Source organism: Lepisosteus platostomus, chromosome 9 (genome assembly GCF_059453375.1).
Source record: "Lepisosteus platostomus isolate fLepPlt1 chromosome 9, fLepPlt1.hap1, whole genome shotgun sequence".
NCBI lineage: Eukaryota > Metazoa > Chordata > Actinopteri > Semionotiformes > Lepisosteidae > Lepisosteus > Lepisosteus platostomus.
Genome location: NC_142619.1, coordinates 52,111,997 through 52,136,925, shown reverse-complemented (window position 1 = coordinate 52,136,925; position 24,929 = coordinate 52,111,997). Strand labels below are relative to the sequence as shown.

Sequence of the window (24,929 nt, the reverse complement as noted above, 5' to 3'; positions counted from 1 at the left end):
ATCTTGGCTCTTGGCCCCCTTCATGGAGTATTCAGTCATTGCTGATCCATGAACACTTTTTCCTGTCTTGGTCACTGGACTCTATAGGGTTCTGCCTGCACTAAGCGATCTCTTTTCCTAGTTGAGTCATTTATTTTTTAATTTATTATACAGGATATCTGATGAATGGTTAGTGGTGCTGACCTGTAATTGGTATATGATGTCTGCTTCTGAACTGATGGACATGCTCAATTTAAATAAAGGTTTCTAATTTCACTTTACCAACTACCAATCTTTTTATTTTAATCTGTTCTTGGCCCAAAACCCAGGTGTATTTAGCATAAATAAAGAATTGCTCTAAGAGGGGTGCTGGTGGTTCAGGGGATGTGATCTAGTTTTTTTTCTAAAACAGCAAATTTATTTTGTCATTATTAAAGTGCATTTGCTGTGACATTTTGGTTATGGGTTGCTGCCTCAGAATGTTTGGGTCCTGGGTTCAATTCTAGCCTGATGTACTATACTATCTGTGAGCAATATACTTTTTTTTTATCTGAGTCCCCCAGTGTATTTCCATTTCTCAAAGTGTTATTGCTTAGGTCAATTTCATTGTCTCTAAAATGTTCCTTTATTGTGCCCTGCAGTGGACTGGTGGAAGCTCTGTGATCTTTAACCAGGGTAAGAATATTTCTGATAATGGAAGGATAACTAGCACCTGTTTCATATACAGTATATATATAGACATATTCATGCTAACACATGATATACAGATTCACCGATTGTGAATACAGGTACAAGAATAAAAGATTTGTGACAAATGTATTCGTAAATGTATTTTAATTGTTTAAGTCTGGCGTCATAAATACTGTGTCCTTTAATATATAGAGAGGTGCACCTCAAGCAACCACACAACTAGTTACTGTATGAGTCAGCCTCAATGTTGTGCAATATTTTGATATATATATATGTGTGAGTGTGTGTGTGAATGTGTGACGTTTGTAAAATAGGTGTGAGCCATCAAAAACTATTCCATGATGTCTGGTGATAAGCTTTGTAATTATGTGTACTCTGAAAGGACCTGAAGTTCCCCGAAAGTTGAAGGTTACTAATTAATATTAAAACAATCTAACATTTTCATTGGTTAGTTGGAAAAAACGATTTCTCTTTATTTAAAATCTTCTTGTTGTGCTTAATATATTTTAATGCATTTTGTCCCCTTTCTGATTTTATTTTACGTTTACACAGTAAACAGTACTTTTCCTTGCAGATATGCATAAACCTTCGCGATGTTTAAACGGTGTATTGTTTCCAGTGTACATTTCTTGTTAGGAATTCCACGCAGTGTGGTTTTCTCCCTCCATTGCAGGATCACCTTTTGACAGCTGACTGTTAGGCACTTTCTATTTTTATCCCAGTGGCGCTGTTTCTCTTCTTACAACAATTGTTGATTACAGGCAGAAATAAAACAAATCAAGGACTCTCTTCTTTCTCAATCTGTTCGTTTCTTAAAATAACCTACTGAGTCGTGATCAACTCGTCCTTGAAAGCTGTATATTGTAAAAAAAAATCAAATGAGGGATTATGGATTGTTACAAATAGTCACTCTCACCAACCTCGCTCGGGTTGAATTAATGTGTTACTATTTTTGGACCCCCAGTGTTTCCACGGGAAACCTAATGACGCAATGACGTCAATGCAGGTCAATAGCAGACTGGAGGAATTGAGTGCTTCCATTAGATTTTGCAGTATTTTCAGAAACGAGGAAAGAACAAAATGGATGTGTTTTAAATGCACCCCAAAAAATAAATTAATTGAGAATATAGTAAAAACGGTAACCGTACCATTGAGTTACTGGGGGAAAAAAAAGAAGTTATAAACGGATGTTGCGTTTTCTCGAATTCCCAGGGATTGTGTTATATACTTCAGTATCTTGGATCAATGGTTTCGGGGTGAGATGAAGCTTTAATTTTCTTTCTTGAGCTCTTGTTTTAGCAATCCACAGTGTTAGCTGATGTAAAACTTTTGTTCTCTTTCTATAAGGTACGTACGGTAGCAAAACTATTCAGAATTTCTGCCTTTTTTTGGAGATAAAGCGTCAATGGACAGTGATACATTTTTTATTATTCATAAAGATTGTCTTTAAGATAGTAGTGGAACTCAGAATATTTACACACACAGAAAGGTAACAACATTAATGAATGGACTGTAATTTATTGAATGATATATATAGGTAATGCATAGGTAATGCACGTGTTTTAAGGTGTATTCTATTTTTGCTTCATATACATCCAAATTAGATATCACTGTTAGAAAAAAAGTAAAATGTTAATGCTGAGTTTTAAGCTTAAGTGATGTAATGTGATGTTCAAAAAGGTGGGCTTTCATTAAATAATAATGAGAGCATAAAAGGAATGTGATGAGCTATAATACAGATGTTTTTTCCAATAGCATTTCCAAGATTGATATACGTTATAATGCTTTACAAAGCATTAAAATCGCACTGATGTCGATCATTGCTATTTTAAGCTTATTTTAACTTCCTAGAATCCATTTATAATCGTTTACACGTGACTGCACAGTACATATAAAAGATGTGTATGTATTATATATGGGAAGAATATGGTAAAGGGATAGGGTGTTGGATGGTGGTTATAATGGTGGGGATGGAGGGGTTGTATGAAGATCATAAAACTATTATATCAGAATCTATATCACGGTCTTTGATTGAAGCCAAATTAAGTAGTCAAGACAGGGTGCAGTCATTAAAATAAATAATTAATTATATACGTAACTTTCAATTCAGCTATGAACAAAAATATTTTAAAACATTTTTAAACACTATAAATGCAAATGAGTGTGTACGGAAATAAGATTTTTTTTCTTTCCCAATCATTATTTCAGATGTAAGGGCGTTTACCCCAGCCTCCGAAGAGGAGTTTCAGCACCACGGTCAGCTCTCACCAATCATATTTTTTTTCTTAATCAACATCGAATCTGTTGTTGCAGAAGGCTGTGTTCCCTAGGTCAGTCGTAAATTCAAGGGAAAAGTTATTGTTCAAAAGCTCATGGCAACAATATTAAATACACGAGATAATGGAAACTACAATCTATGCATCGATTGTCAGATAGTTCTTATTTGGCTACTGCTTAGAAAAGGACGTTATTAAATTGTTATTAATCTTTATATATATATATATGCTTAATCCATATGATTATTTTATATCTGAACTAAATTGTAAAATTGAGTTATGCTTAGGGTCCTTAACACGAGGTCGTCTTCAGAAATGGATGCCAGACCTTAAAAATGAACAAGTTTGTTTTTTTTTTTTAATTGTACGGTTTTTAATTGTACTTTTGTACAATACCAGAATACACAATGACATCATGTTAGGTAAATTATTGTACGTGAAAATAAATTAATTTATTTAAATTTTAGAACGTCTTGTGCAGAAAGGGGATTATGTCACAACTATACAAATGACGCAGTTGGGCGGTGAGGTAAATGGTCTGAAAGCGGACATCTGAAAGATCAGACTTCGTCTAGAAAACTTGTTAGTTAGTGTTTCTTGCGCTTTTCAAGACATAAGAATAAATTAATATAATTTCAGGGGTAATAATGTCCCTTCATAAGTATTGTATTTTTGAAAATTGATTATTACTGGCATAATTTCAAAATATTGGCAATTTAACACAATATGCTAAAGGAAATCATAATACCAGGTTAAAATAGAATCAATTGAATTGTCACCAAGGTATTAAATTCTATTTTAGACTGTAGTTTTCCAGATGTGTACATACAGTACAGTGTATACCGTATATACAGTACATACAGTACAACCATTTTATTTCTAAAGTGAATTTAACAGAAAAGGCAAAATATGAATGTAGAAAATACACCATACACAGTGTCCTACAGTCAGGGAAACTTGCTTTTTTTCAAAACTTGGATAGGATGTATAATGTGCACAGCATATACAGTATGCAGGCCCAAAATCTGTGTATTGTTTATATCTTTGAGAGTTCATGCTAAGTACATTTTACTATAAGTGACATCGAAAGCAGATTAAAAAGACACTTTAATTGTATTAATGTGATTAATATTGTATATTGGATAAAGAAAAGGTCTGAGCTTTTATATTATTTAATTACACCAATTCTAATTGCTATAGTTCAAAAAATTTAAATATATACGAATTTTACCAAATCTAACTTTATAAGTAAATGAATTAAAAGTGCCTGTGCTATTGAGGTCACAAATCATGCTACAGTACATTACATTGCCTTAAAGTTTAACTTTTTTTAGTGGTTGATTTAGTTTTTGATGGAAATCGTTTACATTTAGAGTAACAAAAAAGCAATGCTATATCAACAACCCATATTTTGTAAATGTATTTTAATAGTAACTGTCACTAAATTGAATTTGGCTTTAGATTGGATTAAGGTTTTTAAATATCAGATACTTCACAGGCACCATTTCATGAGCATTACAGCCTTTTGCAAGGCTGTCCAAGAATTTGAGCTTTTTGCAAGTTGCAAGACATTTTGATTAAATGGAAAATATTTTTAATAAACATATACAGTATAATGTACTTAGAAATTATTTTGAGAGAGATAGATGGAGGCCTGGGAGTGATTACAACTTGTTGTAATCCTATACAGGCTGTCTATTTTTACCGTATCCACCAATATAAATACCTATTTAAATTAATTTTGCTTTAATCTAGCAAGATCTGCCAAGATGTCTGGTAATTTGAATTGGTTTAACGGTTGTTGCTTTGTTTAACAATTTTGCTATGAAGTATTATTACAATATTTTATAGACATCTAATTTTAACAGTAAACAGCAACTCCACTTTTTTGATCAATATTTCCTTTATCTGAATTTTAGCTAAAGAAGAGATGAAGTGTCTCCCTCTGTCGGGACTAGTATATTTCTTACATTTTACATCATTTTTCTATTTGACAATTTTTAATGGATGGCTACTGTAATTCTAACTTTAAAGCTGTACACTTTGATTTACCTGTTAATATAAAGTAATGTAATGTAATGTTTTTAAAAATCCAGGTGTTAGTTCAGTATCTGAAATTTCACATTGTTACAGTACCAAACCCCCCCAATTGTAATGCAAATCAGTACTTTCAACAATTTTCTAGTTGGTCACTAGTTGATCAAGCCAATAACCTGAATTCCATACCAGCCAAGTTCTAAGTTAAATTTATAAAGTATTTTTAAAGATTATTGACTCTACTAAAAATATTTCAGATTAAATGATATTGTACAGAGTTTAGGTGATTTGCTGTTATTATGTTACTTGGATTGTAAAAACACTGTCACATAACTATACTTTCTCTTAAAAATCTGATTGAAATGGCAAATTGATGTACTGTATTGCTAAGGTACAGTAAAATATATCTAAAATGGTAGAAACATTCCTTAACTAGTGTGTGTGCCTCAAACATCATATGCAGTGCAGGTAAATTCAACATCACAAAGACAAAAACTACCATTTTGCATAGATGACTGCATCACATAGAGGCCATCACATTGGTTGCTTGGCAGTACAGTTGGCAGTGGAGCTGCTCTCTGAATATGTGTGATGTATGACCTTCATCCATCTGTCTTGTGTAGGCATCACTAAACATGGGCGTCCTAAACATGCCTGGTCCGTAATGTTATGATTGCCACTAAAGCATCTCAGTATGCACCTGTAGTGTTTCTGTAATATCTGTAGTGGTTTGCAACAACTTGTTTGGACTTTACAGCCTGATGCAGCAGTTGACTACACCCATTATTGTATAATTGTAGCACCAGTGTGGATGGGGGCTATGTATAAGATGTGCAAGATCTTTTTGTTATGAATTTACGTTTTCTCTTTTTTAATTCGAGACTGCATTTTGCACATACAATTGAAGGAATTTGTAAAATGTCATGCCTGAACAGTTACCTGTGCCACTGATCTTTGTGTGAAAACTCTGCTGCAGATGTGTTTCATCACAGCATGTGAATGACGAAAAGTAACGGGGTGATAGATTCACAAATTTGACAAAATTATAATTCACTGTTTTAAGGGACCAGTGTATTACAAACAGTCGGCGCCTGTTGCTTAAATCCTGATGATTTACGTTAAGTATGTTTGACTGAAACTGAGAAGTGACGCTGTGTTTGAGACAGAACTGTAAAACTGAAGATAAATATTACTTTAAAAAACAAGTGCTCAAAAATCGTCAATAAAAATCAGTGAAAGTGGATTTTAATTTAATTTGTTTTTATAAACAAATTTATAAACATTGGGAATCTATAATATGTGAATCAATTTATTTTGATCAATTTTAATTGTTAGTGACTCTTTTTCTACAGAACTGAAATCATATCGTGACTACTGTCCCAACATTGCCCTACCAGTGCTCTTCAGCTTTTGGAGATACATTAAGATCTGAAGGTAATACATTTTCTGCTTTTTGATTGGTGTAACATCTCAGGAGGAAGGAAAGGAAGAAAATGTTTTGATATATGCATAGTTAAATTATATGAAAACTAAACTCGTTTTAAAAGAATGTGCAGTGTTTATTGGCATTTTGTGTTACATATCCCTCAGCCATTGTCAGCACACATTCTGACATTCTGTCACAGAACATTGTATGTGAATTTTTGTTCACCTGTCCATTTTTGTTCACCTGTCCATTTTGAATGGTAACTATATATAACTATAAAATGTTTAAGCTTAAACCAGATGAGCTTCCTTCTTAAGTCGTTTAAGTTAAATATGGCGGCATTTTTGTGAAAAAGGCTGTCCATTGTATTAGAAGCATACAACTTATAAATCCAAACTTGATCTGAAAAGCAATCATCTTGGGTGTACTGGATTATAAACAGAGTGCAATGATATTATTCAGATACCACAGCTTTTTTTTACTTTATCTTTTTTTGTGCACCAGACATTCATCTAAGTCTTTTATCACAGGCACTCCCCAACATTCTGTCACTCATATTTATGTTTCTTTTTTGTTTTCTTCTTAAAACTAGAAAGTTAATGGAATTGTTTCTTCTGTCTTTAACACTGCTGTCTATGCCTCATTTGAGCTCATTTTATTATATAATATTTTAGACATGTGTAATTGATTTGTAGCTGCAACCATGTCCATAATACCTACTTCTTTGGTATCTTTTTAATCTTTTGGTAAAATCTGTTTTAGGTTTTCACTTTCTAACTCATCCACTTTTATATGGATAGCTATGATTTTGTGTTCTGTTTCTGGTGACTGTGGCTTTCACTCCATTACATGAAATGTGTATTTTCTTGAATTTTATTCCACACTGTAGACTTTCCTATAAAGAGTGTCTGTAATTGCATGAACATTACATTTGATCTCAGTTATTGCAGCCATGATAACTGATTTGCCATGCATTCTTCATCTCAATCTTACCCAAATCAGAATTTGTCCCAAATTTTCCAATTGCTCTAATGCTACATGCTTCACATATATAAAAGGTACAAATTAAGTAAAATGCCAGTAAAACATATCTACAAATACATGTTCTCACACAAATGATAAACTTTTACATGAGCAGAGTGTGATTTCAGTACCGGTACTCTTGTAATAATTTAATTTCTTGTAATAAGCAGTTGAATAAAGCCAGAGTATACATTGTTATAATGTCCAGTAAGTCCTTCCAATTCATTATTTCATACAGTGCTTTGTGGACTGAGTGTTGTAAAGATTCCTGAACAGAAATGTCATTCTAAACTGTACTTCTAGCCTTACCATTAGAATTGTATTAATACTTATATATTCTGTCATGTCTGTTTGTTGTGTGTGTTTTATCCTCAAACTCTCACAACTAGTTGACCCAGTATTTGACCAATTTGATTAAATCTTTAATGCTATTTAGTTGGTCATATTAAAGTAACTGCCAGGCCACTTACTAAAAATGTGAATGTGCCAATATTCATTAACGCATGGAATGCTCATTTATGACTGATGCTTTTGAATCTTTGAAAGAAACTACTTTCAATCAAATCTAAAAACATTTTACTCTACTTCCCTTTACATTTTAAAGGAGTGCTTAATAACAGTATGGACACATTTGTACCAATTATTTCTCCACACGCCTTTTCAAAGAAAGGTGATGTTAATTTTTTCAAGATTATTCCTTATTTTCACCCAACATTTAGTTATGCAACATGTAAGTTTTAAGTTGACAATATTTTGACAGTTCATTGAGCACTGACCTGAGACTAATTTACTTGCTCAGTCATAGTGAGACCAGCTCATAAACCTGTAAGCTTTATTGGTAATGCTCTGTAAATTTATTTTCCCACACAATCAGATTTTCTGTTTTTCAGTCTTACCAAAGAAAATAATTCGGTGTGGAAGAATCCTTGTCCTTTTTGGATCTTTTTGCGGTCTGGGCTTGCTGTTCCTAGAACCAGTAGTCAGGAAGCCCTTACCCCAAAAAGTATCTGCAAAGGACGCATTCAGCCGAGAAACAGAGTTTTCTACTAGTCCAGATGTAAGTTACGCTGAAGAGTTAATAACGTGTTGATAATTTTGAATCATTTCTCATTGTTTGCGTATTGTATGCACATAGTGGTTATTCAGTTAATGCAGGGTTATTCAATTCATGCAAAAATGTAAAGGGAAATTCAACTTTGTAAAAAAATAAATGTGTTTTCTTACCTGTGCAAAACTACTTGAGGAAATAAGACTGATTACAAGTGAAAAGGGTATTGTGATGCCCCTATAGCTCATCTAGTTTTTCAGTCATCAGTTGAATTAAAGAATTCCCCCCACCCAGTTCTTTCTGACAAGAGGCTGGCGTTTGAGTTCCAGTAACACTTCTTGACAACATGTGCCAGAATCTCACACCCCTGTACATAAAGAAGAGCCTTGTATGCTTAGATTCGGCTCCCTGTAATATCAACTTGTGTAATCTACTTACAATAAACATCTTAAATCATGAAAGACTTCAGATGTCCTAATTCACTGAGACTTTTAATGAAAACCAAATATGAAAAACAGAAAATGAAAGACACCTTTAGTAAAATGCTGTCAGTCATAAATTCTTCCATAACAATTTAATAAATAAAGATAGACGTAACCACAAATGATTTTTGTACATCTTTTTTGAGACCTAATGATCTTGCCACAACTGAAAGATATCACCCGTACTCAATCACTTGCACACTGGCATAATACAAACAGAAACGATGGTAATAGTACACTGCTGCCTCTCAGTAGTAAAGCTACTACACCATTTAAATATGTAAATAATTTGGCATTATGAATAGAGGACGGTATTTTGCAGATGTGCACAGGATATTTAAACAAACCAGAAAAGTAAAATTTAAGTAGCAATGGGATATTTAATTTTGATGACTATAGATCTATGGGGGGCAGATAATAAAGCCTTTCAAGAGTGATGATTCTACTGTTGTCATTTCTTCCTTTTTTTTCACTAGACTCCAGAACTTTAATGTTTTGATTTCTTTGTTTTTCAATACTATATGTACCATGGACTGTTAAATGGACTGTGAGTCTTCTCTATAAAGAGCTATTCAGGCATATGAAAAATGTCATGTCCTATCACATCATATTTACATCTGAATGCTAATATTCTAATAAACTGTGCAGTTTCATACAGTATATAAGCTTACAAACATTTGCATTGCCTTTCAAATATTAAAATTATTAAATATTTTACATTTGTAACATTACATTTAAGAGGTATTTTCCCATAATAGAAATTATCCTCCCAAATAAAACAGAAATATTTGTTGACTTCATGTTTTATTTTTATATGTGTGTTGAAAAAGCCTCTGTCCTCTTTAGTGTCCAGTTTCAATCTCTGTGGTATTACTGTACACTTGTTTGTAATTTTAACACTTGCTTGTTAAAATAAAAATTTGCATCATCCAGTTTTGAGTGTAAAAGTGCTCACCATTTAGTTTACAATAATAACGACTTTAAGAATCAAAATGCACTTGAATTAAAATTTTAAATAGTTTTAAATAAGAGTCTAGTGCAGGAATAATTAAAATAGTTATCAAAAAGATTGTGACTTGCTGTAAGATTTCTGTAACCTTGCTTATGTTTCTTTCTTATACGTTTTGTGTATATGGTGCATATTTGACATTTTGAATATGCAAGGGACATGACTTTGAGCTCTTAGGCAGTGGGAAACCTGGGTTTGGTGGGTTCAAGATTATTGATGAATCTGTGCTTGGCCAGGTACAGAGGGCTTTTTAGTGTCATCAATGTGCAAGTTGCATCAGTCTTTCATTTGACACCCTAGCTTTCTTTATATGACAATGGTCATCAGGAACGTGTACATGTGTCAACTTTTCACAACTTGCTTATTATGGGTGCGGGAACATTTTGCTTGTTTCAGGTAGAATATCCGATTGCCTTAAAAAATAATGATCTGGTTGTATTAAATGTGTTTTGTTTTTCAACTGATCAGGGTAAATACACATTAATTTTGTGTGCTTTCTGGGCTATACTTTGCCAATACTGATGCTCGGTATACATTTACTTCCTCATTTGACTTCCTGCATGAATTGCCATGAGTTTATTGCATCCTTATTGAGAAATCCACATATCTTGGGAGGGTCAACTTTTTCTAGAGGATTATTAAAACAGATCAATTGTAATGTATAATTAACAATTACAGCATAGGAGCATTTTTAAGCTTTCTTTTACCTACAGTAGCATGTTTTTACATAAATCTCCCTCTCACCAGTATCAGTCTCAGCCTTTCATTTTATGTCCTTTAAAGTTATTTAATATTGGTCTATTGTTATCTGTGCAAGGACAATTGCAGGTTTTGCAAACATAAGCTACTGTATATCCATCAGTACACCAGGTTGAACTAAAGGTAATTTTTTCTAAGTAATTCTTACATCCATTTTGTTTTATTTTCTTTAACTCATTCAGTTTATTGTTTTGCATCCATAAACATATTGAATTTAATCACACTCATTAATCTGATTGCATAATGAATGCTAAAATCAGAGTGCATACAGTGGCATCTGGGTCATAATAAATGATTACAGGTTAGGAGTTCAAATAGTTACATGGTAAAGAAGAACTCCAGGCTCTATTTTGTCTTTCCTAATCCCACTTACACATCACTACACACCACAGTATTTTAAATTCCATTACCAACTGCCAGTCTTTTGTTCCATGACATCCATGTTCATGTAGCACTCAGAGCAAAAGTCCAGAAGAAACTGAAGTGGTTGGAAAGACCTGAAGTGATAGAACAGGTAGAACAGACACAACATGATCACACAATGGTCACAAAGAGTGTGAGAAGGTACAGATATTCATAGACTCTGGGATCTGAGTGCTGTAATTGAGAGAGAACACTCCCCAATGGGGACAATTCTACTGACAATTTTTAAGACAAAGTATTTAGCATACTGGATGCCCAGTGTGGCTACTGGCATGTACGACTACATAAAGAAAGCTCAGAATTGTACATTTAATGGCACCTTTGTCAGACATTGTTACAATTTATGCCATTTGGCATAAAATTAGCATCAGAGATTGAGACTGCTCAATCAAATGTAGGAAGAACTTGAAGATGCAGAATTGATTAACATGAACACAGAAAGACTAGTGTATCTACACGTTTTCTATGTCTCCTTAAAACAGCACTTCAAGAAATGGAAAAACGATGTTGAGTGGCCTTGAATAAGCCAAGACTTAGATTTAGCTCATTAAGAGTAAAGTTGGAATGAAAACCTGACGAGACACCAGATTTCCAGGACCAGAATGGGACAGCCCTGTCCAAAAACAATGACATCTTTCCCATGAATCCTGTATTCCCTTCAGCTGCTGCAGATGAGAAAGAGCAAGCTCTCTGAGTCTTATGTCTATAAATATTTTTCAGTCAGGACTGAAGACAGTATTTGTGCTTTCTGGGTTCTCTCCTGAGGAGTCAATGTCAGGGACAACTGCAGGGCTGTTATCTGGTTTTTAGCCCAAATGTTTGATACACACTTTAGCAAACTGAGCATAACTGATGGTGTCACTCCCGAATTTGGAGCAGTTGTTATGCAGAGCGAACACGTAATATCAAACAGGTGGTGTTTGTTTCAGTATCCATGTGTTAATGGCTGTCTCTGAAGTGGATAGAGAATTTAGATTTCCTTCATAACCCTGGTCCCCAAGAGAGAGCAAAATCTTTACTATTACTATAAATTTTACATGACTATAAATTCATGTCTGATGTTCAGTATTTAGGACTTCTGTGTGAGTCAACAGGCAAATAATTAAAATACAGGCTGGTCATTCAATGAGCTATGATATGAAATTTGAGATTGATGTACATTACACATGGTATAGTACATATAAGGCTGCTGTAGCTGGTACAGGAATAATAGCATTATAGTTGCATTGTTATTTATTATCTAGTAGCTTACATCCCAAATCTTCCAAGGGATTTTCACTTTTACATATGTGATGGTACCCATTTCTTCCATCACTCCTCCTGGGGTAGATAAAGTAGGTCTCCAATGTTTACCATTATGCACTAGCTGTCCCACTTCACAGCAGATCAGATGGAAAAGTTCAAAGTTGTGTCAATAATTAAATGAAGGGGAAACTATAGGCAGGCCAGATTCTTAAAGTCTGAGATGGAATTTAGTCAGGACATCACAATTAACACCCTAACTCTTGCAATCAGTGCTAAAGGACCTTGAATGTCTTCAAATAGTCAGGACTTAATCCAAAGGATAAAACAAATAAATGCTTCTCTTTTTTGACACAGAGGAAAATGACTTTCAAACCACAGTAATAATCATATTTTGTTCCTAAAATGTGTTGAAATATACTATCGGCCAATTATAATATTATTATAATATAACTATTTGACACTATTACATGTTAAATAGGTCTGAGTCTGCAACAATATTTTTTGCACTTATGTACAGTATATAATTTATTATTTAAAATACTTTGAAGGCATACTTCAAAATACTGACTTTGAAGTCAGTTTATCTGGCCATATACAGTAGCTCTGATAAGCATATTCACACTCCTTACATGTACAGTAAATAGTTTTTGAGCCTAATGTTTTTGGATGAGAAAAACTTTGTTTTGACTTGAAATACATTCTAAATGTGAAGAAAGAGGAAAATGTGTGTAAGTGCACCTTTTGTTTTTGTGCAAACTTTTTTATTTGGTGCGCAATTAGAGCATTTGGGATGTACCAAATGTTCTGTATGTCCTCCTAAAGTTTTAGAATGTGAGATTTCTTACATTATTACAAAGCTGACACCATTAAGTCTGAAGGCAGTTACATTCATCACAGATATCAAATTAATTATGTGCAAAACAACTAATGGATGGTGGTGTCAGCGAAAAAGTACACAGATGTGCAAGTCTCAGCCTCTTTTTACTGGTTTGTTTGAATAAATCAGACTATTTAGCCCATTCAATTCATAATGGTCTGTGTAGTTTATTATTTCTTCTTGATTCCTTCATCAATGTTCAGTTAGGATCAGCATACAGTACTTTGTTTTGCTTTTAGCCATTGAGAAGTAACAGACACTCTCCTTTAGTTAAAAAATAAAAAATTCAAACCTCTACCACTCACCTTTGTTAAAACTCAACAAACCATTTCCTCCTGTACAGTCACGACTTTTTCTCTTAGTAAACCTTTATACGGTATGCAGCTGAGGATAATTCCACACTCACTAATGAGTCCACTACCTGTAATTCATTTATGTGTTCAACATTGCTGTCTCCTTCGAGGCAGGAAACAACACCTGCTTTATTAGCATGTGGTTTTCCATTATAGCTGCCAACTAAAATGTATCTGCAAACACTTTTAAAATCATTGTTAAGTATAATTTTCCAGACAAACCAGTGTCGCTGATCAGCTACACTGCCATCTACATTGCTTCCGTGAGAGATAATAAAGAGGAATATGTTAATAAGAATCATATTTTTTTTAAATGTGTTTAGTGCTTCGGTGGATATTTTGACTAAATGTCCCCTGTGATCCAAGGAGATGCAAAAGCGTGATAGAAACAGTTATAGCAGCTTTTCCAATGAGAGAATTAAGTACAGATGTAGAGCAACATGAAATACTCTGTCTCTGAGCTACAACACTGCACATAATAAGCAATTAACTTTGCCACATGTAAGCCTATCTGTTGCAATATTGAATCATACTAAGTCATTAGTGAGAGCCCAATTATTATACCTGCCTTTTTCATAAGTGAACAATTGACAGGCTACGGGGCGATGCCTGCCATGCACAGACCAGATTCCTTTTTTATAATAAATCTCTGGATACCTTCATTTAGACCCTAACTATAGAATGTTTAAATTGTCATTTTAATTAATGTTCCTTGTATTGCTTTTGTCAAAGCAGACTGTATTTTAGAGTGCTGTATATTCTTTTCTGTAAACTGGTATTGCTGTTGCATAAGGCAATGATGCTGCATTGCTGTTCCCTTTTGTCATTGCTAATCTATATTTCAAATGTGTATTCTCTAAATATTTAGAAGAAAACTATTACGATTGCGAGAATAATTACACATATTAAAATATAGAGTAAGTCATATATTGCGTGTAACACTGTCACTAAAGATTTCATTAGTTTGATACACTCATAAAAAGAAGCATCTAAAGCATTAGAAAATACAGATTGGTACAGTGTAATGAGTGGCTTTATCTTGATCCTTGCCACTCTTTGATGGCAAGACACCCACACATTCTTTAGCAAGTCATGTTTCTTTTTTCTTCCCAAAAAAGTTAATTTTATGTTACTGATATGTACAGTGAGCACTTATATTATACCTTCCTGCAGTTGATTAACTGGCACAATATTCAAGGGTCTCAATTCAAAAGAATTGATGTTCAACATTTTTAGATATGCGATATGCTTCTAGTAAGAAAAGAGTATAAAGTATCAAAAGTATCAAATTTTAGTTCTTAATGTTCAAAGCCTAAGCTAGCTAAAAATATGAATGAAAAACTTCCTCTTCTGTATAAACTGGTTGTTTCACCCTAGCAGAATGGTAAATGGTCTCAAAATGTCATTTCCTTTTTTGCATTCAGGTTCATTCAAGTTTTTAGGTATCACCTATTATTAAGATAATCAATCTATTTTAAATTGATTTTAAGGTTTAAAAGAATAACAATAAAACATTTCATTAAAAACGTAATATCTAAAATGCCTAAAACCAAAATCTGCCATAAAAAATAAATACATTTCTTATTCAGCATAACATTTACAGTACTAGGAGTGACTCACGAGGGGACTTTTTTTCACTGCCCATTATTACATTAAAGAAGAAATATGAAATCAAAATAAAACAATGATTTTACATAAAACAAACAAATTCTTGGAGTGTGTTAGGATTAAAACCTAAAAATATTAGGGGTAATAATGTCTCATTGGCTTTGAATACCTACAGTACTTCATCTTGTTTCAATTGAATAATTGGCTGTTTTTTTAAAAAAGCATCAATGTTTATAAATTTCATAATATACTAAAGATATAAAAAACTGTCTATAGTACTCCTTTAGGAGTACCTCCACAACCTAAAGTTGTCTAAATACATAGCCTGTAGTTATCCACTGCAAATGAATGAACATAATGCATTTTATCAAGGAACCTGCTGTCTTGTAGTCTTAAGTCTCAAGCATAGCAGTATTGTAGTTTAGCACTTACAGGAAGATAAATGATTTGATATACTGTACATACTCTTTCTTTCAAAAAAGGGAGGAGAAAAGTTCACATTAATTGCCATATTTGACATATTTAATATTACCCCTCTGTTTGTAGTAAACATGCTGTATATTGTGGCTATATATTAATGCAAGGGGATAATCATTTAGACAGGGTAACTAGATCTGATATTTGGTCAATAGCAACAAACTGAAAGCTATGCCCTAACAGGACTATCTCACGGCTCTGTGTGAACCTACTACACACACTGAAACAAACTCTATTTAGTTCTAAGAGCAGTACTCTCTAAGAGAATTTGCTCAATTGTAACAAACCCAAAATAAGAGCTGCTGCCCTCTAGAGGATATTGAAGCACACGACTAACTTCCCCTTATGTAGAGTAGTAAGACATTTTTAATAATGTATCAAAAATCCCCAAATGTATTGTCAACTTTTAAACAACAAAATTATTCATAATCATTAATCCATAAAATAGGACTCAATTTTATATTTGAAGCACATATTTATGTATAGCCACAGTAAGTTTCTCAAATATATATTGAACATCATAAGAAATGTATCACTCGATGCAGGTCTGGTTTTAGAAACAAAATATATGTTGCAATATAAGATTGCATAAATGTCTGTGGTGTCACTTTGATTAATTGTTTATTCATGACTTGCAGTGATAAACTCTAGTAACATTGTTGTACTGTATAAATCTATACATCAACCCCTTATTTGTGAGAGGGTGGAATTGGCACAGATGATAAGGTGATTTAACCTTTTGAATGTCAAGCCTGATGAAAATCTCAAGAGACAAATACATAAAATTACCAATTTGTCCTGCGTATCTACGAAGCAATGCCTTTATGCCATCAATATCGTGCACATTGAACTAAATCTAAGTTTTCATAACCAGCAATTTATAAACTGGTAAGATGTTGCAGCCAAACACAATCCATCAACAACACCATGCGATTTGGAAAAACAAAACTTCACAATGCACAGCTTCATACTGCTAATCAGAGCTGTCTTGAGAAATGAGAACATTACAGTTATACTGTGGAGTCCCTACATCTAGCCCCATTTGACATCTGTTGTGATGACCTGGGATGATATGTGGCATCAAGGGTTCAGAGACCAGAGAACAGACATATGCTTGGCTGTGGTCTATGAGAGGTGTGGAACAGAATCCTACGCGATAGCATCTGTAATCTGCTGCAAAACATAGATAGCAGATATACATACAGTATCTAGATTTCCTTCAATTTGGGTCACAAAACATTTATAGCCTCTAGGCTTCATGGTAAACCCTCTATTGGCAAGTTTTGTTAATGACAAAAATTGTTAATAATAATAATAATAATAATGTTTCTTTATTAGCCCTATACAATTTCTTGCATTATGAATTTGTTAATCAACATAAGGAGTTTACCCATACGATGCTCAAGAAAATGTATAAGCTAACAAAGATGGCAGTAAGAAAATACTGTATATAGAGCACTAACAGCACTTGAACTGACCTTTTCTCATCATACTTGGAAGTGAATGGAAAGATACTTTAATGGAGAGATAGAGTAGTAAAGGAGAGAGACACAGGGAGAATGAGAAAAGCTCATCCAGCAAGAAAGGGTGAAGTTTTATGCCAGCACTGGCACACTGGCACTGGATAATGTGCCTTGTTAAAAAAAAAATTTTATCTTAATGGTATTACTCAGAGAAAAGTCTTATTGATTATAAATAAAAATTAATGTTATTTATTAACACCCCTGTAGTCAGTATTTTGTAAACCCTTTTCTGGCATGCATCATACTGAAAAGTCACCACCTATAGTGTGCAATAAGGTTCTGATACTTCTTTGTGAAGATCTTTGATCATTCACCCAGGCAGAATTGTCCTAGTGCTCCACACTCTTTGATTTCAGTTTGTGATCTTTAGTGTTCGAACCAAAAATGTTTGACTGGATTGTGGTCTGGACATAGCCAAATGAGAACATTTTGTGTGCATTTTGTCTTTGTCTTGACATCTTTGTCAATTTTGATGTACTCTTTGGATCATTGTAGTGCTGAAATGTCCATTTTACGACAACGTTTCAGATTCTTGACAGAGGAACCAGGTGGAAATATGATACTATAGTGGAAAGTGGTAGATTCAGCTTTGTCTGGGTTTTTATGGCTAGTTCCTACTTTGTTGAGATCAATGAGTATTTGCCTGCATTATTTGAAGACTTATCTAATCTTAATCATGATAATGGATAATGGCTAAGCAGGTGTGAGCCTGGTCAGCACCTGGATGGGAGACCTCCTGGAAAAAACTAAGGTTGCCGGTGGAAGAGGTATTAGAGGGGCCAGTAGGGGGTGCTCACCAGTATAGTGATGGGGGACATTATACTGTAAAAAGATGCCATCCTAAAACTGAGGTCCCTGCTCTCTGTGATCATACAAATTCCAGGTTGGTTCTCGAAGAGAGTAGGAGTGTTACCCCAGCATCCTGGCCAAATTTCCCATTTGGACTTCACCAAGCATAGCCTAGCAATAATCCTCATCTATGATGTGACTTCCCCACTGATAGTTGATGTGTGTGAGTCACATGTATAGTTCAGAAGGGTTCTATTTCACTTCCAAAGAGCTGAATGTTTTTGGACATGTGTTTCCATTGGAGTTTATTTACAACGAATGATTCTCATTTTTTATGGAGTTCAGTTATCCATTCTAAACATATTCTTATTTCCCTTAATTTATGGCAGCTGCTTATTTCTCTATGAAACTATTTTTTGTGGTACAGCTTTTGTATCCAATGTGCTGTTGCATAGATGATTGTAATCATAAAAACATGAATAATCGATATGTAATCTAATTGTACATACAGTTGTATGCAAAGGTTTGGACACCCCAGGTCAAATTGCAAGTTTCATAGAATCTCTTAAAAGAAATTAACACAATCTCTTCATGAGATACAAATTTAAACATGACATATTTCTGTACATTTGCTATTTGAAGAATTTCAGAATTACTATTTATCTGCTGCATTTAAGAGACTGAAAAAAATAAAACAGTGAATGTGTCATTTGCAGACATTTGGGCACCCAGTGAGTCAGTACTTTCTAGCACCTCCTTTGACAGAAATCACAGCTTCCAAACATTTCTTGTAGCCAACTAAAAGTCTTTCTGTTCTTGCTTCAGGAATTTTTTCCCACTCTTCCTTGCAGAACTCTTCTATCATATTCTTAGGTCTTCCTGCCGGCACTTCATGAATCTCCCCAAAGATTTTCAATAATATTCAGGAATGGGGACGGTCAAGGCCATTCCAAAACCTTAATCTTTCATTCCTGTAAGTACTTCAAGGTTAATTGTGAGGTATGTGTTGGATCATTGTCTTGCTGAAATATACAACCTCTTTTCAACTTCGACTTCTTGTTACGATGAGTTTTACAAACCCTGTGCAGGTCTCTGACAGAGTCTGAGGTGAACAAGTCCAAGAAGGGCGAGGCACAAGAGTAGTCGAGTCCAGAGAGGAATTCTAGGCTAACAATCTGAGAAGGGCGAGACGAAAGAATGGTAGAAAGGTACCAGTTGGATAGGGGTGCAATAGGCGAGGTCCAAGAGAGCAAGGTGTAGAGGGTCGTAAGTACCAAGAGTTCAGGAGGCGGAAAGATTTCTAATACAGAGCGTAGGTTTGGAGTGAGCAGAGAGTTTAAATGGTGAAGGTGCTGGCTGTGCTCATAACGCTTCTTTACTGACTATGGGACATTACCTTCTAGGATTTGTTGATATTTAGTTGAATCCATTCTTCCTTCCACCTGCACAATATCTCCTGTGCCACTGGCTGCCACACAACCCCAAAGCATAACAGATCCACCCCCATGCTTAACGGTTGGCAAGGTGTTCTTTTCTTCAAATGCTTATATTTTGTAGTTCTGGCCTAAACGTTCAATTTTTGTTTCATCTGTCCACAGCACTTTATTCTAAAATGTTTCTGTCTTATCTAAGTATTGTTATGCATACTGTACTTCAGATTTAACCTTCTGTGATGAGATCGTAAGAAAGGAAGTTCCTTCTGACAGCTCATCCATGCAAATCATTTTTATGTAAGCAACATTGTACTGTGTTCCTGTGAACCACGGCTCTGGTGTCAGCTAAACCTTTCTGCGGGTCCTTTGCAGTGATATGTGGGTTCTGCTTTGCATATCTGACCAGTTTACAAGCAACTCTATCAGACGTTTTTCTGGGTATTCCAGATCTTGCCTTGACTTCAACAGTTTCCCGTAACTTCCGTTTTTAATGATGTTTCTGACAGTGGAAATTCCATGCTGGAAGTGTTTAGATATCTATTTTTAGATTTTTATAGCCTTCCCTTGCTTTGTAAGAATCAATTATCTTTATTTTTAAGCCCTCAGTCAGCTGCTTAGGGGAGCCCATGGTTGTTGAGAGTGGTAAAACATCCTGAGAGGTTAGAAGGGTCAGAGAACCAAGTCTTCACCTGGCTTAATTTAAGGCCTAATGAGTCCATCATGTTTTGAGACATTAAAAAAAGTATTAATGAATCAACTTGAAGGGTATCCAGTCTGTTCAATTCAGCAAATAAAAAGTAATTGTCACTAAAATATGCAGAAATATGCCATGTTTAAGTTTGTTCCATATTTAAGTTTGGTTGTATTAACTTCCTTTATACTTAGAGATTCAGTGAAACATGCTATTTGACCAGGGATGCTCAAACGTTTGCATACAGTACAACTGTATAACCTGTACTATATATGTGAGTTTAGTTTAAGAACAAATAAATTATATAAATGTGCAATTCAGCCTTAGTGATTGTTTTTTTGTGTGTGTCATACAGTTTCCTTCACAATTTACGTAGGTTTAATACCTTTGAATTAAAAAATAATAATTAAAAAAGAATGTATCATGTCCAATTTTGTAGAGAAAAATAACAAGCTTTCATGTGCAAGTAGACGTTGAAAAGGAAACAACAGTGTACAATAACATCTGGGTAGGCTGTATGTTTTTTTCCTTTTTCCATCTAGAATCAGAAATCCGTTCATCCCAGTGACGGTTTCACCAACCTAGAGCCTGCCCCAGGAACATAGGACAGAAGGCAGGATGAAGAGCACGTGGGTGACTTCAGCCAAGATGGGACACCAGTCCACCATATTGCAACAGGAAAAAGGGACAGTCAGAGATCACCCAAATCAAACCCAGCTACTCAAGATGTTATTGGAAGCTTATACTGTAGGAAAACCAATGCAGAAGCTAACAACCTAAGCTGAGTCAGCAGTGATAACTGCCACGTCACTACAGTATGCTGCCCTTCACTCAGCTTCTTTTTTTTCTTTTGAGGAAAAATTATCCTCTTCTTGTTTCTTTTGCAGACTTCATGCTCACACACCTTCCTGCTCTAACCTCTTAATGTATGATCAGCTCACTGCCCTCTCTTAAGTCCCTGTTTGGTAGCTCAACACTAACAGTAAAATGATCCTTCATATTGTATTAAAACTAAGGATCAGTTTTAGTCCTCTCCCTTGTTTCTCATATATTTTCAGTGCAGTTAGTACTGCTATAGTACTGACACAACTTATCATCTTGATATAGTGTGTGACTCACTCTGCAGTTGATGACCAGTACATTAATTTCACAATAAGAGAAAGAACATACAGTAGTAAAACGTGAATTTCACTGTTCGGAGCTTGTAAGCTTGGGAATTTGGTAATTAGTGGAATGTTGGAAACTGGGAAAAAGTGGATGCAGATTAAAAAAATGATTTCACATTTAATATTCCTGCTAATTTGAGTTTTAGTGTGGGATACATTGCAATGATGCTTAGTGGTAAGTATTGCAATCCTGCAGGTGGCAGTAATTACCTGTTTTTTTAAGAAAAAATCCATGCACTGAAATGAAGGAACTGAATAAGAGGTATGTATACTGTAACTGAGCATTCTTATATCAAAACTCCACGTAGAAAAGATGTCCTTAATATGATCTACTGTATGTATTTATTTTATCACTGTTTTCTTGAATGTGGCGTGTTTGAAATTAATATGCAAGTGATTTATTGATCATGCTTTTTTGCTGCAATACATTTCTTTCTTTGCTGTGCATGTCCAACCTACTCCTGATAAAAGCTGTGATATTCCTTGATACTCCAGTCTGAGGTCTGCTTATTCTTCCAGGATTATCCCTTGGCTACAGAAGTTCAATGCTTTACAATAATATACCTGCAACGCAAATACCTACATACCCAATTACAAACTATCAGCAGATAGATTCATTAAGAGTATCAAAATACTTCTAATTAGAATATATAAAACACTTTCACAACAGTCAATAAAAACAGAATATTTTTTATTTGATACAACAACATTAAAGGGAATTTCTGTAACGAAACCAGCATCTTAACTGTGATCATGAATCTGAGAATGATCAATTAATTGATTAAGACAATGGGTCGAGCAAACTTCTGCAATCAAGTCGACTAGAAGAGCCAGAGGGTAAGTAGGTCCTCATTATTGTGTGGTTATGACATATTGTAGCTTTACTGTGGTTAACAATGACACAAAAAGAAGGAAAAGCTACCAATGACTCGGTTTCCTTGCCTACATGCAGAATTGAGTGTGCACATTTTTTTCCACCACAAGTGTCTCAGAGCAATTCGCAGCAATCCCACATCTTAACTTACAGTTGTACTCAGATGTGCAGCCAACTATGGAGTCTGTGAATCTGGGGGGTCAAAATAGCTGTACAAGGAAAATTAAGATCACTAAATAAAGGAAAGTCATCTGGCATAGACTGCTTATCCACTTCCTTCCAGTGTGTTGACAGAACTAGTCATTTTTTCGTTAGAAAATAGGTGCATTGTAATTTAAATATTTTACATGTATGTATTCTCATGCGAAACTGACAAGAACTGCACATCAGCAAAATTACTAGACACATTTATTTGATTTGAGAAGTCAAACACGTTTATATAGTAGATGTGAAGATGTTTTATTATTTATTTGTTGTTTAGCTAAATGCCAAAGATCCTTAGCATTAAAATGAAATCATACTGTACTTCATTAGATCCAAACAGTTTTTGGAGGAGATGTTGCCCTTATGTACTGTAAATATTTCTAAACTTTATTTTTTTGTAACTTTGGAATTGGAGAATAACTAGGTTTTTGCTTTGTTTTTTTTAAATATATATATATATTTTCAGAGATTTTCAAACTTTGTTGATTCATAGTTGTTTTAAAACTGAAAACGAAGACCGGCTCAGAAAGTATCTGACAACAAACCTTAACAACACAGTTTCTTGCAGTCCTTTGAGTGTCTGCAGGAATGAGAAAGTACATTTCCACTGTCTGCAGGAACTTCAGTTTGACGTAAGCATGTAATTATGTCCAATTTTCCAGATGTCAGACTACAGTTAGGCAATTTGTGTGTCAGAAGCCCAAAAGCTGCAAAGAAATATCCCCTAAGTGTATTAAGTGACAGAAAGAAAAATCTACAAAACATATCTGGTGTTTTTTTTTTCCAAAAACACTGCTTTATTCTGCTACAAATTTGTTTTCACCATGCAATTATAACTAGCCACATTCCAAGAATCAGCATCCCTGTTTATGATCAATTCTTGTAGCTGATGACACACAAGTGCAAAGATTGCATTACAATGCCATTATATACTGTACATATATATCTTTTGAAATAAACACATCATCAACCGTTTATAACTATCAACAATGAATATATCGATTTTTTTGATGTTACATCAGAGGTATCTAACTGCCGTTTAAAATAAATTAAAGAGTTCATAACTGAAATTAATACAAATAAAATCCCACAACCCCAATATCCCTTGGAATTAATCTGAAAAATGTAATCCTGGAATTTATTTTTTTAATCTTAACTAATTATATAAAGACAAGTAATTAGCATATTATGCTGTACTATATTCTTCCAGTGTCTGCTTTATTGTAAGAACATAGCAAAGACCTTCAAATGGTTTTACTGATGTGTAATGGCCAATACACATTTTTATTTCATCGTATAGCCTTGGGAAATGGAGCAGGACAAAGCACAATGTCATGAAAATAGAGAGCACTGCTTTTTGAGAACCCTTTCAAAGATTAAGTGTATAATTCCACATTGATATACTGGGATGAAACTAAACAGAGAAGGAACTAATGCTATATAAGAACATTTTTTGTCAGGTATCACCCCGAGGTTTGAATGTGACTCACCTCCCTCATTACTCGAATTTCAAAGAAGAAAAAGTTCTAATAATGATGCAATGACTGAGAGGTGAGAAGTTCTTTTATGTGGAACCACTGATGTTTTATGTGTAGCATCTTCACAAGAATGCATAGTTAAAATCAAAGTAATCAGCAAACCAAGCAGAATGAAATGAATTCTCCTGTACACGCATCATATGGCTTCATGGAGAATTTCATTCAAAAGTGAAAAGTGGATCGCTTGCTGGATTCTCTTTTTGTGAATGTTTCATAACACCGATGCTGGTGCAGAGTCCTTTATTGTTATTCCAGCTAAAGGCTTCAGGTACTCTACTTAATGTATCTAATTAATAGCTTGTTTGGAAATATTTAACATGCTTCATAGACCATTTACTTTTCGATGATTTAAAGACATGTTTGACCGTAGGCACAAACAATCAGCATATTAAGAAGACAAAAGCATTGAATTTCACAAGTTGATTAATGAAACACAGAATGTAGAGGTCAGCTAAAAATAATGGCTTTCTGCTGTTCTTGGAGTTATGTGACTTGTCCTTAATGAATTTGATTTTAAAAAAACACCCCTGTGAGGCATTTGCAGTCTATCGAAAGCATTTAAAAAATGTTTGCAAATAACATAAAGACAATGTGAATGGAAAGAACTAAAAGTTCAACAGACCAGAACTTAATTCCCGTAATTTATTTATCAATTTCTGCTTCTATTTCACTCATTCAAATTACTCATGGAAATAAAGCTGATTCACAAAAAAGTATTTTAGCTCAGGTGTAATTCCATCCTTCTTGTGCTTTTATGAGTAGCTTGTGAGTCATTAAAATGTCCTGTCCATCAGAAACGGCAGGATGAACAACACATTGAGAAACTGTAACCCGGAGTATTCTAGTTCCAGATCTTTTGAGTAGTCACCGTCAAGGATATTAGTGAACATTCCTTACATATCTTTGACTGGTTAAGCACACCACAGACGCAAAGAAGAAATTCACATGAGTAGAATAATCACAAACAAGAATAATATTAAAATTGTGATGTCATAGTTA

At 34.3% G+C, this 24,929-nt stretch overlaps 1 long non-coding RNA gene across 2 annotated transcripts; it reads left to right on the top strand.

The window, feature by feature from the left end:
- The first annotated feature begins 1,685 nt into the window (after window positions 1-1,685).
- Window positions 1,686-21,803, top strand: LOC148655209 (uncharacterized). 2 transcript variants are annotated; one of them, XR_015941216.1, is made up of 4 exons: window positions 1,686-1,925; window positions 2,878-2,925; window positions 6,335-6,416; window positions 20,691-21,803. It is a non-coding gene; the product is annotated as an uncharacterized LOC148655209 (long non-coding RNA). The 2 variants fall into 2 exon arrangements; XR_015941217.1 differs by having other exon boundaries at window positions 20,661-21,803.
- Window positions 21,804-24,929: the final 3,126 nt, after the last annotated feature.